Source organism: Mirounga leonina, unplaced genomic scaffold (assembly GCF_011800145.1).
Source record: "Mirounga leonina isolate KUSES-001 unplaced genomic scaffold, KU_Mleo_1.0 Mir_151, whole genome shotgun sequence".
NCBI classification, from domain to species: Eukaryota; Metazoa; Chordata; class Mammalia; order Carnivora; family Phocidae; genus Mirounga; species Mirounga leonina.
Genome location: NW_023270377.1, coordinates 96,618,266 through 96,631,050, shown reverse-complemented (window position 1 = coordinate 96,631,050; position 12,785 = coordinate 96,618,266).

Genomic DNA, 12,785 nt, shown 5'->3' with positions numbered 1-12,785 from the left:
GAAAAAAAAAAGCAGAAATTAATGAAATGGGGCAGAACAGGAACTAAATGTGCTTTTAATTATTTTTATCGCTCTTGCCACTAAAATGTTAATAAGAATCATATAGGTATTTAAGAGGGAAAGAAATAACAAATTATATTTCCACTGTGATAATTAATATTTCTATGCTCCTTTTAATTGGAAATGTTAAGGGTATGTGTGCTTGAACTCCTTTACCACCCTGTGTTGGTTATCACAAATTCTAACACATATATATATTATATATACACACTATTCAATGAAGAAAAAGAAATTAACAGAGATTTGGGCCTTTTATTTAAATCTGCAGTAAGGTAGTGTTCTAGCTATTCTTCAGAAACCTCATGGACCAGCAATAATTAAATAAATCCAAGGTAAGTTACACTTGATCTGCATTAAGTATGCATCATGCATTATTTGTGCTCTGCTTAAAGGAGGACTTCTATGGCTGAAACTTTTGTATGGGTGAGTAAGGCAATTACTCATCTCAAAGCCAGTCAATGTTTCTACTCATCTGCTGAAGACAGTCTTCTTTTTCCCTAGTCTTTGTGAATACAATAGCCAGTACCCGCAGCAGTCCTCAGAATGTCCCCTCAGTACTGCTAGTTCAAAATAGACCATCCCCCATGCCCTGTCAAAAGAGGTTTGCTCTCAAGGCTCATTTTGCTAGAATTACTGGCTTATGGGTAGTTTAAAACTACCTTCTAATTTTATTTTATTTTGCAGGTCTTATGTTTTCATTCTCCAAGACAAGAGAATAAACTTCTATCAACCTTATGTCTGAGTTGGGGAGAAGGAGATGGGAGTGACAATCACCCACTAAGAAGAGATAGCCAACTTCACGTCTCTCCTTCCTGTAAAATCATCATCAGCATTTTCTGGTGAGATCTGTTAGCATAAAAAGCATTGAGAATTTGAGGATGTTTAATAGTCTCAAGCCAATCATAAGCTTCCCACTCCTAAAATACATTGATATAAGGATTCCATGTTAATAATCACAAATGAAAAGCTTACCAACATGAACCTAGCTATTTTTCATTTCATTAAGTCTTTCAGAAGAGATTTGAAGAAGGTAACTTTAAACTTTTCGAAGAATTAAAGCTATAAATACTATTTTGGAAGCTCCCAGTTAAAAGCAAAAAAACAGGGCGCCTGGGTGGCTCAGTCGGTTGAGCGACTGCCTTCAGCTCAGGTCATGATCCCAGGGTCCTGGGATCAAGCCCCGCATCGGGCTCCCTGCTCCGCGGGAAGCCTGCTTCTCCCTCTCCCCCCTGCTTGTGTTCCCTCTCTCGCTGTGTCTCTCTCTGTCAAATAAATAAATAAAATCTTAAAAAAAAAAAAAAGCAAAAAAAACAAAGGGGGACAGGGAGGGAGAGAGAAATTGCAAAACGAAACAATCTCTTCCAAATGTAAATTTACAAAACCTAATCCACAAAAACATCAAAATCTATCTACTAGCATAAGAACGCCATGTAAGCTGAATCTTATTTCTTTTGTTCACTGTGTCCATAGTGCTAACAGAGCCTGATGCATAGTGGGATCTCAATGTGTATTTGGGAAACAAATGAATCTCTAAGACCAGAAGCATACTTTCTTCATAAGTCAACCTCCTAGTCAATGGATACCTATCATATCACAATGGCCTTTTGGGCCTCTCCAGAATGATTCAATGATGCCCCAAGGCAGCACGGGGCACCCTCCTCAGTTGACTCATGACACCTTGACTTTATCCCCATAGTAGCACTTATTAAATTGCATCTGATTGTCCACTTTCATATGTCTCATCCATTAGACTATATTTTTAATCAATAAATATTTACTGAACTGGGTGGGAATAAGTAGCATAGAATACAATCTAACAGTGAGATTCAGTGACTTTCTTTTCAGGAAACATCTATTTTCTCATTCCCCCCCAGCTTTATTGAGCTATAACTGACATACAGTTATTGTGCAAGATTAAGACATACAAAGTGATGATGTGATGCACTCGTAAACTATGAAACAATTACCACCGGTGGGTTGGTTAAACCTTCATCATCTCACATAATTGCCATTTCTTTTTTGTGGTGAGAACATTAACAATTTACTTGCTCAGAAACTTCCACATATATAATAAGGTATTGTTAACTACAATTTATTCATCTTTTAACTGGAAATCTGAACCCTTAGGCATCATCTCCCCAATTCCCCATTCCCCTGGCAACCACCATTCTACTGTTTCTATGAGTGTGACTTTTTTAGATTTCACATGTAAATGAAATCATACAATGTTTGTCTTTCTCTCTCTCTGATTTTTCTCACTTAATATAATGCCCTCAAAGTTCATCCATGTTGTCACAAAGAGCAGGATTTCCTTCTTTGTTACAGCTGAATATTTAATTTTCTGTGTGCCTATGTGTATGTATGTACATATATGTATGAATGTATATATATTGCATCTTCTTTCTCAGTTCATATGCAGACATTCACTTAGTTTATTTCCGTATCTCAGCTATTGTGAATAATGCATCAATGAACATGCAAGTACAGATATCGCTTTCAGTTCCTGATTTCATGTCCCTTGGATATATACCCAGAAGTTGGACTGTTGCATCACAATAAAAATACTTTTATTTTTAATTTTTGAGGAACTTGCATGTCGTTGTCCACAGTGGCTGCACCAGTAGACAGTCCTACCAACAGTGCTTTATGTTCTCTTTTCTCCACATCCTCACCACATGTTAACCCTTGTCTTTTTGATAACAGCCATTCTAATAGGTGGGAAATGATATCTCACTGGGGTTTTGATTTGCAGTTCCCTGATGATTAGTGATGCTGAGCACCTTTTCATGTACCTATTGACCATCTCTATATCTTCTTGAAAAAATGTCTATTCAGGTTCTCTGCTCATTTTTTAACCGTACTGTTTTTGTTTTGTTTTGTTTGCTATTGAGTTGTAGGAGTTTCTTAAATATTTTAGATATTAACTCCTTATCAGATACATGATTTGCAAATATTTTCTCCTAAGGAAAAATATGTTTCTTTTGTTGTTATTCTTCATGTTACAAAATTGCTTATTGCTTATCTCTTTCCTTTGATTTGGCCGTCAGGGAAGATAGTGTTTCTCTAAGCCTAGTTCACTCCTTCAATAAGAACTGAGATTTACAGACATCCATGTTGATTTTGATTTCAGTGATCACATGTGGACTTTCAAAGGATCACTCAGGATATATGAATCTAGCATAACTGTCTTTCATCCACCTTTCCCTCTTTTTCTCTCCTTTATATTTTTTTAATTTTAATTTTTTAAAAAGATTTTATGCATTTATTTGACAGAAAGAACAAGAGCACAAGCAGGGGGGAGTGGGAGAGGGAGAATCAGGTTCCCCGCTGAGCAGGGAGCCCAATGCGGGGCTTGATCCCAGGACCCTGGAATCATGATCTGAGCTGAAGGTAGATGCTTAACCGACTGAGCCACCCAGGCACCCCTTTTCTCCTTTTTAGAAATCATTTCTGAATCCCCATTCTGCCTATCTCCCCACATATTGGATGCATTACTTTAACACTGCTGTCTGTTACTAAATTCTACAGTTTCTGAACAGCTGAACATTTCCCTTTATTCTTTCCTTATCAGAAGCTTGTCTGCACCGCATGGTGGTACAGCAATGAACTGGGGAAATGAAAGGAAGAAATGCGTTCTTAGAGTTGAATCATACAAAACAGAACTGGGCCCTGTCTACAGAGAAAGATCCCCCCTGTATTCTGATGACTGCATCTGGGAAAGCTGTGTAGCCAGGGCCAGCAGTGCCCTCCTGGTTCTTGACCATTCTGATCCCTCAAACAAATAAATTCCTAATGAAGACATGAATATTTAAGTAAATATTGGGCTCTCACTATTAACTACTGTAATTGTAAAACAGATTTTCTTTATTCTAATCTCACGTTCACCAAGCAACTTCTGGATGTTCATTTAGCTTCCTTGAAATGCCTGCCAATCCTGCAGGCTACAAGGCCATTTTCCTTTTCTTTCTCAATTTATGACTTAGCACTATGGTTTATTTGCCAGTCTGTGCCATTGGTTAATGTGAGTATGCACTCAAGAAATGGATCAATTTAATGTGATTATAAACATTTCAAAGGATCTGCGCCTTAAACTTGAGTAACAGATCTTGTACCTAGGTGAATTCACCAAAATAAATGGCATGCTGTGAGAAATATGGCGAGATGACTTTGCCAAGGGGTGGTCTGAACTTGACAATCACCTGTCTTTCATACTTTCACAATAGACACATTTCCAGGATTTAGTCACTATCGCCAGTGGCATACTTAGCAACAGCACATCCTAATTTACCATGTGACAGTGCTCAGATCCTTAGAAGCAAATGCTTTAATTTGATACCTCCAAGTTTAGCCCCTGTAAGAAACAATTTTGGGGAAACAACAACAATAAATATATTGTACCTGTGACCCACTAAGGCTATGCTCCCCGGATTTGGACATACACCACTTTGGATGACATAGCAGCATGGCAAGGAGTTGGTAAGCTACAGAATAAATTCAAAGTCCTTTCACAGAGAATCCATTCTGCCTAAACATCTGATGTGTGGAAGGGTTCTATCTAATTAATAAGTTAAAACATGGTATTTTAAAGCAAGCATAGATTCAGAATGGAGAAGTGAGCAAAAGCCACATGGGTATGATTTTAAGACAAATCATTTAGATCCCAAAGAATTTTCAGGAAGTAGTTTTTCTCTATGTTTATTGCAGCATTATTTACAATAGCCAGGATATGGACACAGCCCAAATGCCCATCAATAGATAAATAAAGAAGTTGTGGTATATAAATACAATGGAATATTACTCAGCCACTAAAAAAAAAAATGAGATCTTGCCATTTGTGACAATGTGGATGGGGCTAAAAGGTATCATGTTAATTGAAATAAGTCAGACAGAGATAGACAAATACCATACAATTTCATTTATACATGCAATCTAAGAAAACAAAATAAACCAATAAACAAAAAGTAGAAACAGACTTTAAAATACAGAGAACTGATGGTTGCCAGAGGGGAGGAGGGTGGAAGGATGGGCAAAATGGGTGAAGGGGAGTGAGAGGTGCAGGCTTCCACTTATGGAATAAATAAGTCCCAAGGATGAAAAGTCTTAGCATATGGAATGTAGTCAATAGCTTTGTCATAATGTTGTATGGTAACAGATGGTAGCTACACTTTGAGTACAGCATAAGGTATAGAATTGTCAAATCTCTACTTTGCCCACCTGAAACTAATGTAACTTTGTCAAGTATACTTCAATTTAAAAAAAGGTAGTTTTTTTGTCTGTTTGTTTTTTTCTTTAGGTTCTGAGCTTTCTTGTTACTATTTAGCAGGAAAACATGAAGAATGTTGCTATAAAATAAGATCAAAAGTGTTTAAACTGTACATTATAGAGAAAATATAAATACATATAGAAAATATAATTGTTTTATATGAGTACATATGTATATAAAAACGTAATTTAGTTTTACACATATATGAAGTTTATATACAGAGAGTGTGTTACCAGAAGGGATTCATTTCTATGGAGGTGAAATTTAGATTCATAAAGGCTTACACAGCACTAAAGAAAATTAGACGAGCAACTGGACACAATGAAGGACTGGGTACACATATGACATTATTTAAATGGAATAAAGATTTTCTCCAGAAATATTTTACAACAGAACTTGGTGTTGTCTGTCTTAGATGGTTAAAGAAAAGTTATATAAGGAAGCAAATGTTTGACTTATAATACTTTGCAGTTCTAGATTTTTTTTTTTTTGATTATGTAAACTTACAGAATAGGCAAAGAATTTCCTTAGTCTTAGGTTGGGAACACATGGTCTACACCATGTAATGGATTTTTAGGAGTGCACAGTGGCACAGTGCTATAGATTCATAAAGTCTAGTCACTATCAAGGTCTTGCTCTTGATGAATATGCTGAAAAGTAATGAGTCTACGATGAAGATCTGGTCAGTGACCATTTCATTGTCATAAAAGATCAGTTTTGACATTCCCATGCCTATATAACTCACAAAAGTTTCCAACTAATAGTTAATTTCATTTTTATGGATAAATGGGCTTAGTAGTCAACACATCCATCATTTACATAAAGATAGTGATTGAAAACTCTGTAAATAAATAAAATATATTGATACAGTAGCTAGTGTAAATTGTTCAGGAAGACAAGTATTATGATATCAGTATATAGCCGGACTGTGCTTCATCCAGTATTTAAAGAGGAAAAACAAAACACACCATTAATTTACCAGCTATTGGAAATTTGTGGTGAGTAAAATTCAATATGTTATGTTGGTCAGTAAGACTTAAAGTTAGGATTTTTATGTCTTCAGATTTAATAACATTTTACTAATGGCCTTGAATATTTAGTCTGGGGAAGATTTAAAGAGTGGTAAGTGATAAAGAAACAGAGCCTGATCTGTGGTCATATAACAACATCAGCCTTTGCCTTGTGGATTAGAAGTGGAAAGATGGACAGATCAGCAGTGATTTATCCTTCCTCAGAGACTGTAAATTTGATTTGCCTTATATCTGCACTGTTTTAAGGGGAGAAAGCAGCTCTCTTTGCTGACCAGAAAGAAGAGTCTCCCTAACAAGTGATAACGGGAGTGTGAGAGAAATCAGAGTCAATCTTACTGTATAGGTGTATGATTACTGATGTGTCATGATTTAAAAAAAAACAAAAGGAAGTAGCTTTCCCCAAAACATATAATGTACTACCTTAAAGAGATGCTAACCAATCCAGTGTCAGTTCCATCTTTTGGGTTGAGACAATAACCTCCACGTAAAGGCTATTTTCAACTTTATTCTCATCCCTGCTTTATTCTAGATTCCAAATACACACATCAGTCTATAGTCTCAAATGGTTTAACCAGATTTGAGCCAATGCTCACATAGAGATTCTGTATGCCCAGAAGCAGGAAACTTCAATATCAAATATTTCTACTTCACATCTGATTTTCAATAGATCACGTGACTTAAGGAATTTTTCTGCCAAATATTTGTATGCTGTAATTTCTTTTGTATCAAAAGCATATCAAAACTGGATAATTTTGATCAAACACAGTTTATCTAGTCCAGGCTTCCTATAAGTTCAGAACATTGGGAATTTCACAGAGATGAACACTGTTTATATAATTCATGAGTATCAAAATGCTTTTTAAAAATAATTTCATTTTTAATTATCATTACCTGAATAGACATGAGTGATTTTCTTACCATTGTTTCAGGTAGCTTTACTTTTTTCCCTAATCATTTTATTATGAAAATTAAGCATATAGAAGTTGAGAAAAAAATGCATAGTGAACAACCATGTACTCAGCAGGTAGGTTGCAGAATTATTATTTTGTTGTACAAAGCATTAACTTTTGGGGGGGTTGGGGGTAAAATTTACATAGAGTTAAACGTACAAAGCTCAAACGAATCAGGTATTGTTACCTGCCATTTGCCTTGACACTTGTCTCTTTCAAATTTTAGTAAAACTTCCACGGGTCCCACCGCTCCTCCATTTTCTGATACACTGGGACTTGGTGAATCCACTGTTCTATTTATCAATATAGTAATTTCATGAATGCTGACTCTACAGTCCTACATTTTCTGCCCTTCTAGAGTGAAGAAATCCAGTTATTACGACTCTCATCCATTCTTCTAGATCACAAATATGTACTCAAATCTGCACTATTGTTTCAATAAGATGTTAGCCATTTCTCACAAAGATCTTACAAAAGAAGCAGAGAATTTAAATATGATAGGCATATCATATCAGTGGCATAACATATCAGTGTTGTGTGACTTAAGGAAGCTTCCTGACAAAAATTTGCACACTCCCTTTCCTATCAAAAGCATATCAAAATTGGCTACTTTCTCAGTGATCTTATTCATTTTTAATGGGGAGTCAAAACGACAGCAAACCGATCATTCAAAATAAACATTTTTATAGAGATTTTAACAATAAACGTCATTTCCTCCTTCCCTGGACCACCCCTAATCTGCACCCTTGTCTCCCTCCTCCAAATGAGCCCTCTTTTCCTTTTCCCAAGCCCTATTCCAATTGCTATTGTCAGGAATGAATCATTACTGGTTTTATTCTCCATCCTCTGCATATATTTTTTACTTTAAACTTGACAGGCCACCTGACACAGGAAAATAAATTATATTTTAAAATTTCAAAGTGAAAAGATGTGACTCCACATCTATACCTTAAAAAGAAATTTAGTTAAATGCTTCTAAATCTACACTTATGATAACATCAGCATTTTCCAGGATCTTAGGGAGGATTAAATCCTTCCTTAAAGTTTCTTATTTTAAGGCAGAAATATTAGCACAAAAACTGCATCAGCCAAAATTTCTACAAATGTTATGAAAAAGCATTGCTGTGTAAACTTTAATGATGTTTGCATACCAGTATTAGGACCCATAATAACTCTTTCTCAGAGTATTTTATTATAAAAATAAAACACTGGGGCTGTTTCCTCCTGCAGTAATGAAAAAGAGTAAATACAAATAAATTAAGTAGAGCAAAGACTACAATTTAAACTTAACAGTTTATTTATTAGAGCCAATGCAAAAGTTTCCTTAAATAATATATAGAAACATAACTACAGCATACATAAAAATTAACATAAATATATTAACCTATGGGAAGAAATAAAGGCAATGAGGAAACAACAGGTAGAGAAAATGTTTCATTAACTACAATATATCATTACTTTATTACTTTTTAATACTGCAATCACAAATTGCAAACACGACTATAGGGCAAAGAGAAGCCCCTATAATGTAATTACACATAGAAACCAAACCCAAATTGTTCTTGGATTTATGGCATCTGTAGCGTTAGGTACAAGACTGAGACAATAGAGAGTGGGGCCTTCTCTTTTTCCATTCCCAGCAAAAAGAGAAAGCCAGAAAAGAGGACTGACCAATTTAACAATGTTCTTTGCTTGCTGAGATCAATCAATCTTTAATCCACCAGGTAGTATTGCTTACATGCTTGAAATGAAAAGTGTTTCATCTAACAATGGGATGTCTTTCCTCATTGGAGTTCTATGTAGAAAGATTACCGGTATAATTCGCACACATTCCAAAGTGTTAATATATACTGCAAGAAATTTTAAAAGAAGTCTGCACATATAGATAATGATCCCTCCTGCTATTCCCTCCCATTCACTCCGTTATATGCTCATTATCACGTGCATTTAGATATATGGCCAGTTACATCACATTCCAATATTATAGTCAATGCATCTTTTAGCTGATGAAATAGCAGATATTAATTCTCTTTTTAAAGACAATCAGCACAACAGTGACTTTATAGGTGATGTAGGAGTGAGCAGCAGGCAAGGACTTGTGTCTCACTGTGGAAAGACATCGATCTTGTGCCTGCTCTGCTACTTTGCTAAATTTGTAATGAAATTCCTGAAACCTTGGTTTCCTCATCCACAGAGTTCATAGGATTTTAAATAAGATAATGTGTTTTAAGCCCTAGCACAGAGCCAGGCATGTTGTGGATAGACAATGTTTCACTATTACGATAATTACTTACAAACCTGCACTTCTGATGTTAAAACACAGTGGATAAGCAATAGCATTGAGAAGCTGAGAATTTCATGGACAAGGGCTGCAGTTTCTGGAGAATGGTATGTTTTAGGAGAAAGAAAAATAAAGGGAAATGATCTAGAGGATAAAGGAAAAATTCATCTGATTGACTTAAATCCCTTTACTCTGTTCCTCCTAATGGGAGCCCCCTCCTCTGCTCGGTACCTTATAATGTGCACATTGTAACTCATAGGTTCCTTCTTCCCTGTATTTCAGAAGCATCTCATTTTCCCATAGCAACACTGTAGCATAATTTATCTTTTAATAAACAACAACAAGAACAAACACATTTACTGTTTTCTTCCCCACTGAGCCAAATGCTACTTTTGTCCTGTTTTATCATAACTGCTTAACATATCTGCTTCACAGGTAACATTGTGTGCCATTAATAAAAAGTGCAGGAAAAATTACTTGGTGCCTAAAGATCTGACAGGTTAGAGTATGAGGTCATGTTTTGACGTAGCAAGGTCACTCAGAGACTATAAACAAAAATTTAATAGGGCTTTTGAGAGATAATGCATTATTTATTTAAACTGTTGGGACTTCTCTGTTCAATTGGTTTAATAGAAACACAACCAGGTTAAATAAATCAGAATGCTACAGAGAACAGGCATACTATGAAAGTAATTTGCCTTTGTCACCAAAAATTAATAGGCTATGTCATTAACAGCTATGATTACACAGAAACTACATAGAATTTTTCAGCACAATGATGTTATTCTCTTCCTGTGACTTCTTAGAATTACTGAAGACTTTGATATTGTGGAGAAAATTGATAGTTATTTTGTCTGTAATTAAGAAATAATCACAACCTAGTATCATATTTATACACACCCAGGGAACCACATTTTTAGTGATTGTCTGTTTGAGTAGAAATCCATGCTAGTTATTTGGCCCCTACCCTAAGTGGTAACAGCACCATCAGACTGAGTTTAAACACTGAGCTTAGCCAATCATCACAGCCTCTGATAAAGTTTTATCAGATACTTCACACCTAAGATAAATAAGAAACAGTTATCAAGATTGACTACCTATTATTTGGACTTTAAGAAAAACTCCATAAATATAAAACAATAAATAATAAGCACAGTTAAAATAACTAGCATGAAGAGAGTCAGCCAACAAACACCTTCAGCAGATATCACTTCCTAACTGCTAGGATTTCAATAAAATTGTCCATCCAAAAATGTAGTGTTCCATATCACAAAGTTTTTCATTGACTAATTCCAATCTGATTATGAATTAAAGTTTAAATTATTAAGATGGTGATATTATTATTGTATGCTTCAAAAAGATGATTTATAATATAATTGAATGATCTGCATCATCTCCAGGCATTCAAGGATATGGGAGGCTATGCTACTATCTTTGCTCTTGAGAAGAGGCCATGGCAGGAATATTAAAATAGGAAAAAGTGAGCTAGTAACAGGGCTGAGAGAAAAACCATGGCCAGGTTATAAAATCCAATCCAAGAAAGGCATGTGAATGGGGTTCATTAGAAGTTAAGAAATAGTCAAATGTCCAAATTAGATTGTAATACACTTACAAGTATGATCCTTATCCGAACATGTCAGAAGGAGAAAGGGCAAAGAGTGTCCATATTTAAAGACTTAGTCAAGACTCTACTGCTCAAAGTGGGAAACGGGGCACAAGGTAGAAATAGTATTTTGCTCAAGAGACTTAAACAAACCCCCAAAATCTCAAAATCTGCAAATGCTCTTTGAGACAACAGCTTAAAAGTGGATATTACCTTCTATCCCCAAACATGAATATCTAGTCTCTCTTTGATATTTAAGTAGGCTCTGGCACATTTTAAGGAAAGTTAGCTGGTAAAATATTACAGCTGCAGATAAGGGTTACTTTCTGGACAAGATTCTCTGAGGAGCAACCCCTTGGCTCTAAACACCAAATGAAAGAGTTCGACTTATAAAAGGCTCTATTCTATAGATTTCTTAGGTAAGACACTATAAATATAAAATGTAATTGGAATGGAATCCAGGGGAAAAAAGATTTCATGAGTTTTTAATTTTATTTTCAGAAGACCAAGAGTAAATATCATGCACAGAAAAAAAAAAAGTATTAATACTAACCATTCGGGTATTAGAAAAATATAAAATTGTCTCCATTTACAAATGACAGGATTGTCTATAGAAAAATAATCCCAGTGAACACAGATTTAAAAGTCCTAGAACTATTAGTATGTTTAGCAAGGTCATAGGATACTGACTAGATAAAAATCAATTGTGTTGAATCACAGACCTGTACCTCTGAAACAAATAATACATTATACATTTAAAAAAAAAAAAAAAGAATAAGATAGCAGGAAGGGCAAAATGAAGGGGGGGGAAATCGGAGGGGGAGACGAACCATGAGAGACTATGGACTCTGACAAACAAACTGAGGGTTCTAGAGGGGAGGGGGGTGGGGGACGGGTTAGCCCAGTGATGGGTATTAAAGAGGGCACATATTGACCAGAGCACTAGGTGTTATACGTAAACAATGAATCATGGAACACTACGTCAAAAACTAATGATGTAATGTATGGTGATTAACGTAACATAATAAAATAAAAAAAATCCTAATGATGTAATGTATGGTGATTAACATAATAAAAAAAATCAATTGTTTATGTGTGTATGTATAATGTATATTTTTATACACATTTAATGTTGCCATTTACAACAGCATCCAAAATGAAGTTCTTAATGATACATTTAATGAATGTCCAAGACTTGTTAACTGAAAATCACTGTTCATTGAGAGAAATTAATGGAAACCAAAATAAATGAGATACATACCATTTTATCAATTGGGGAGGTTCAACATTATTAAGGTATTATTTCTAACCACATTGGCCTACAGATTCAATGCAATGTCATCAAACTACTGGCAAGTTTTTTGTTGTTGTTATAGAAACTGACAAGCAGGTTCTAAAATTTTTGTTTAAATGCAAAGAACCTAGAGAGTCTTTGAAAAATTACAAAGCTGGGGTACTTGCACTACCTTATTTCAAGACCTGCTACAAGAACTAAAGCAATCAAGACACTATGGTTCTGGGGTGAAGATAAATACATAGATGAGTGGAACAGACTACAGTGAAACACACACACACACACACACACACACACACACAC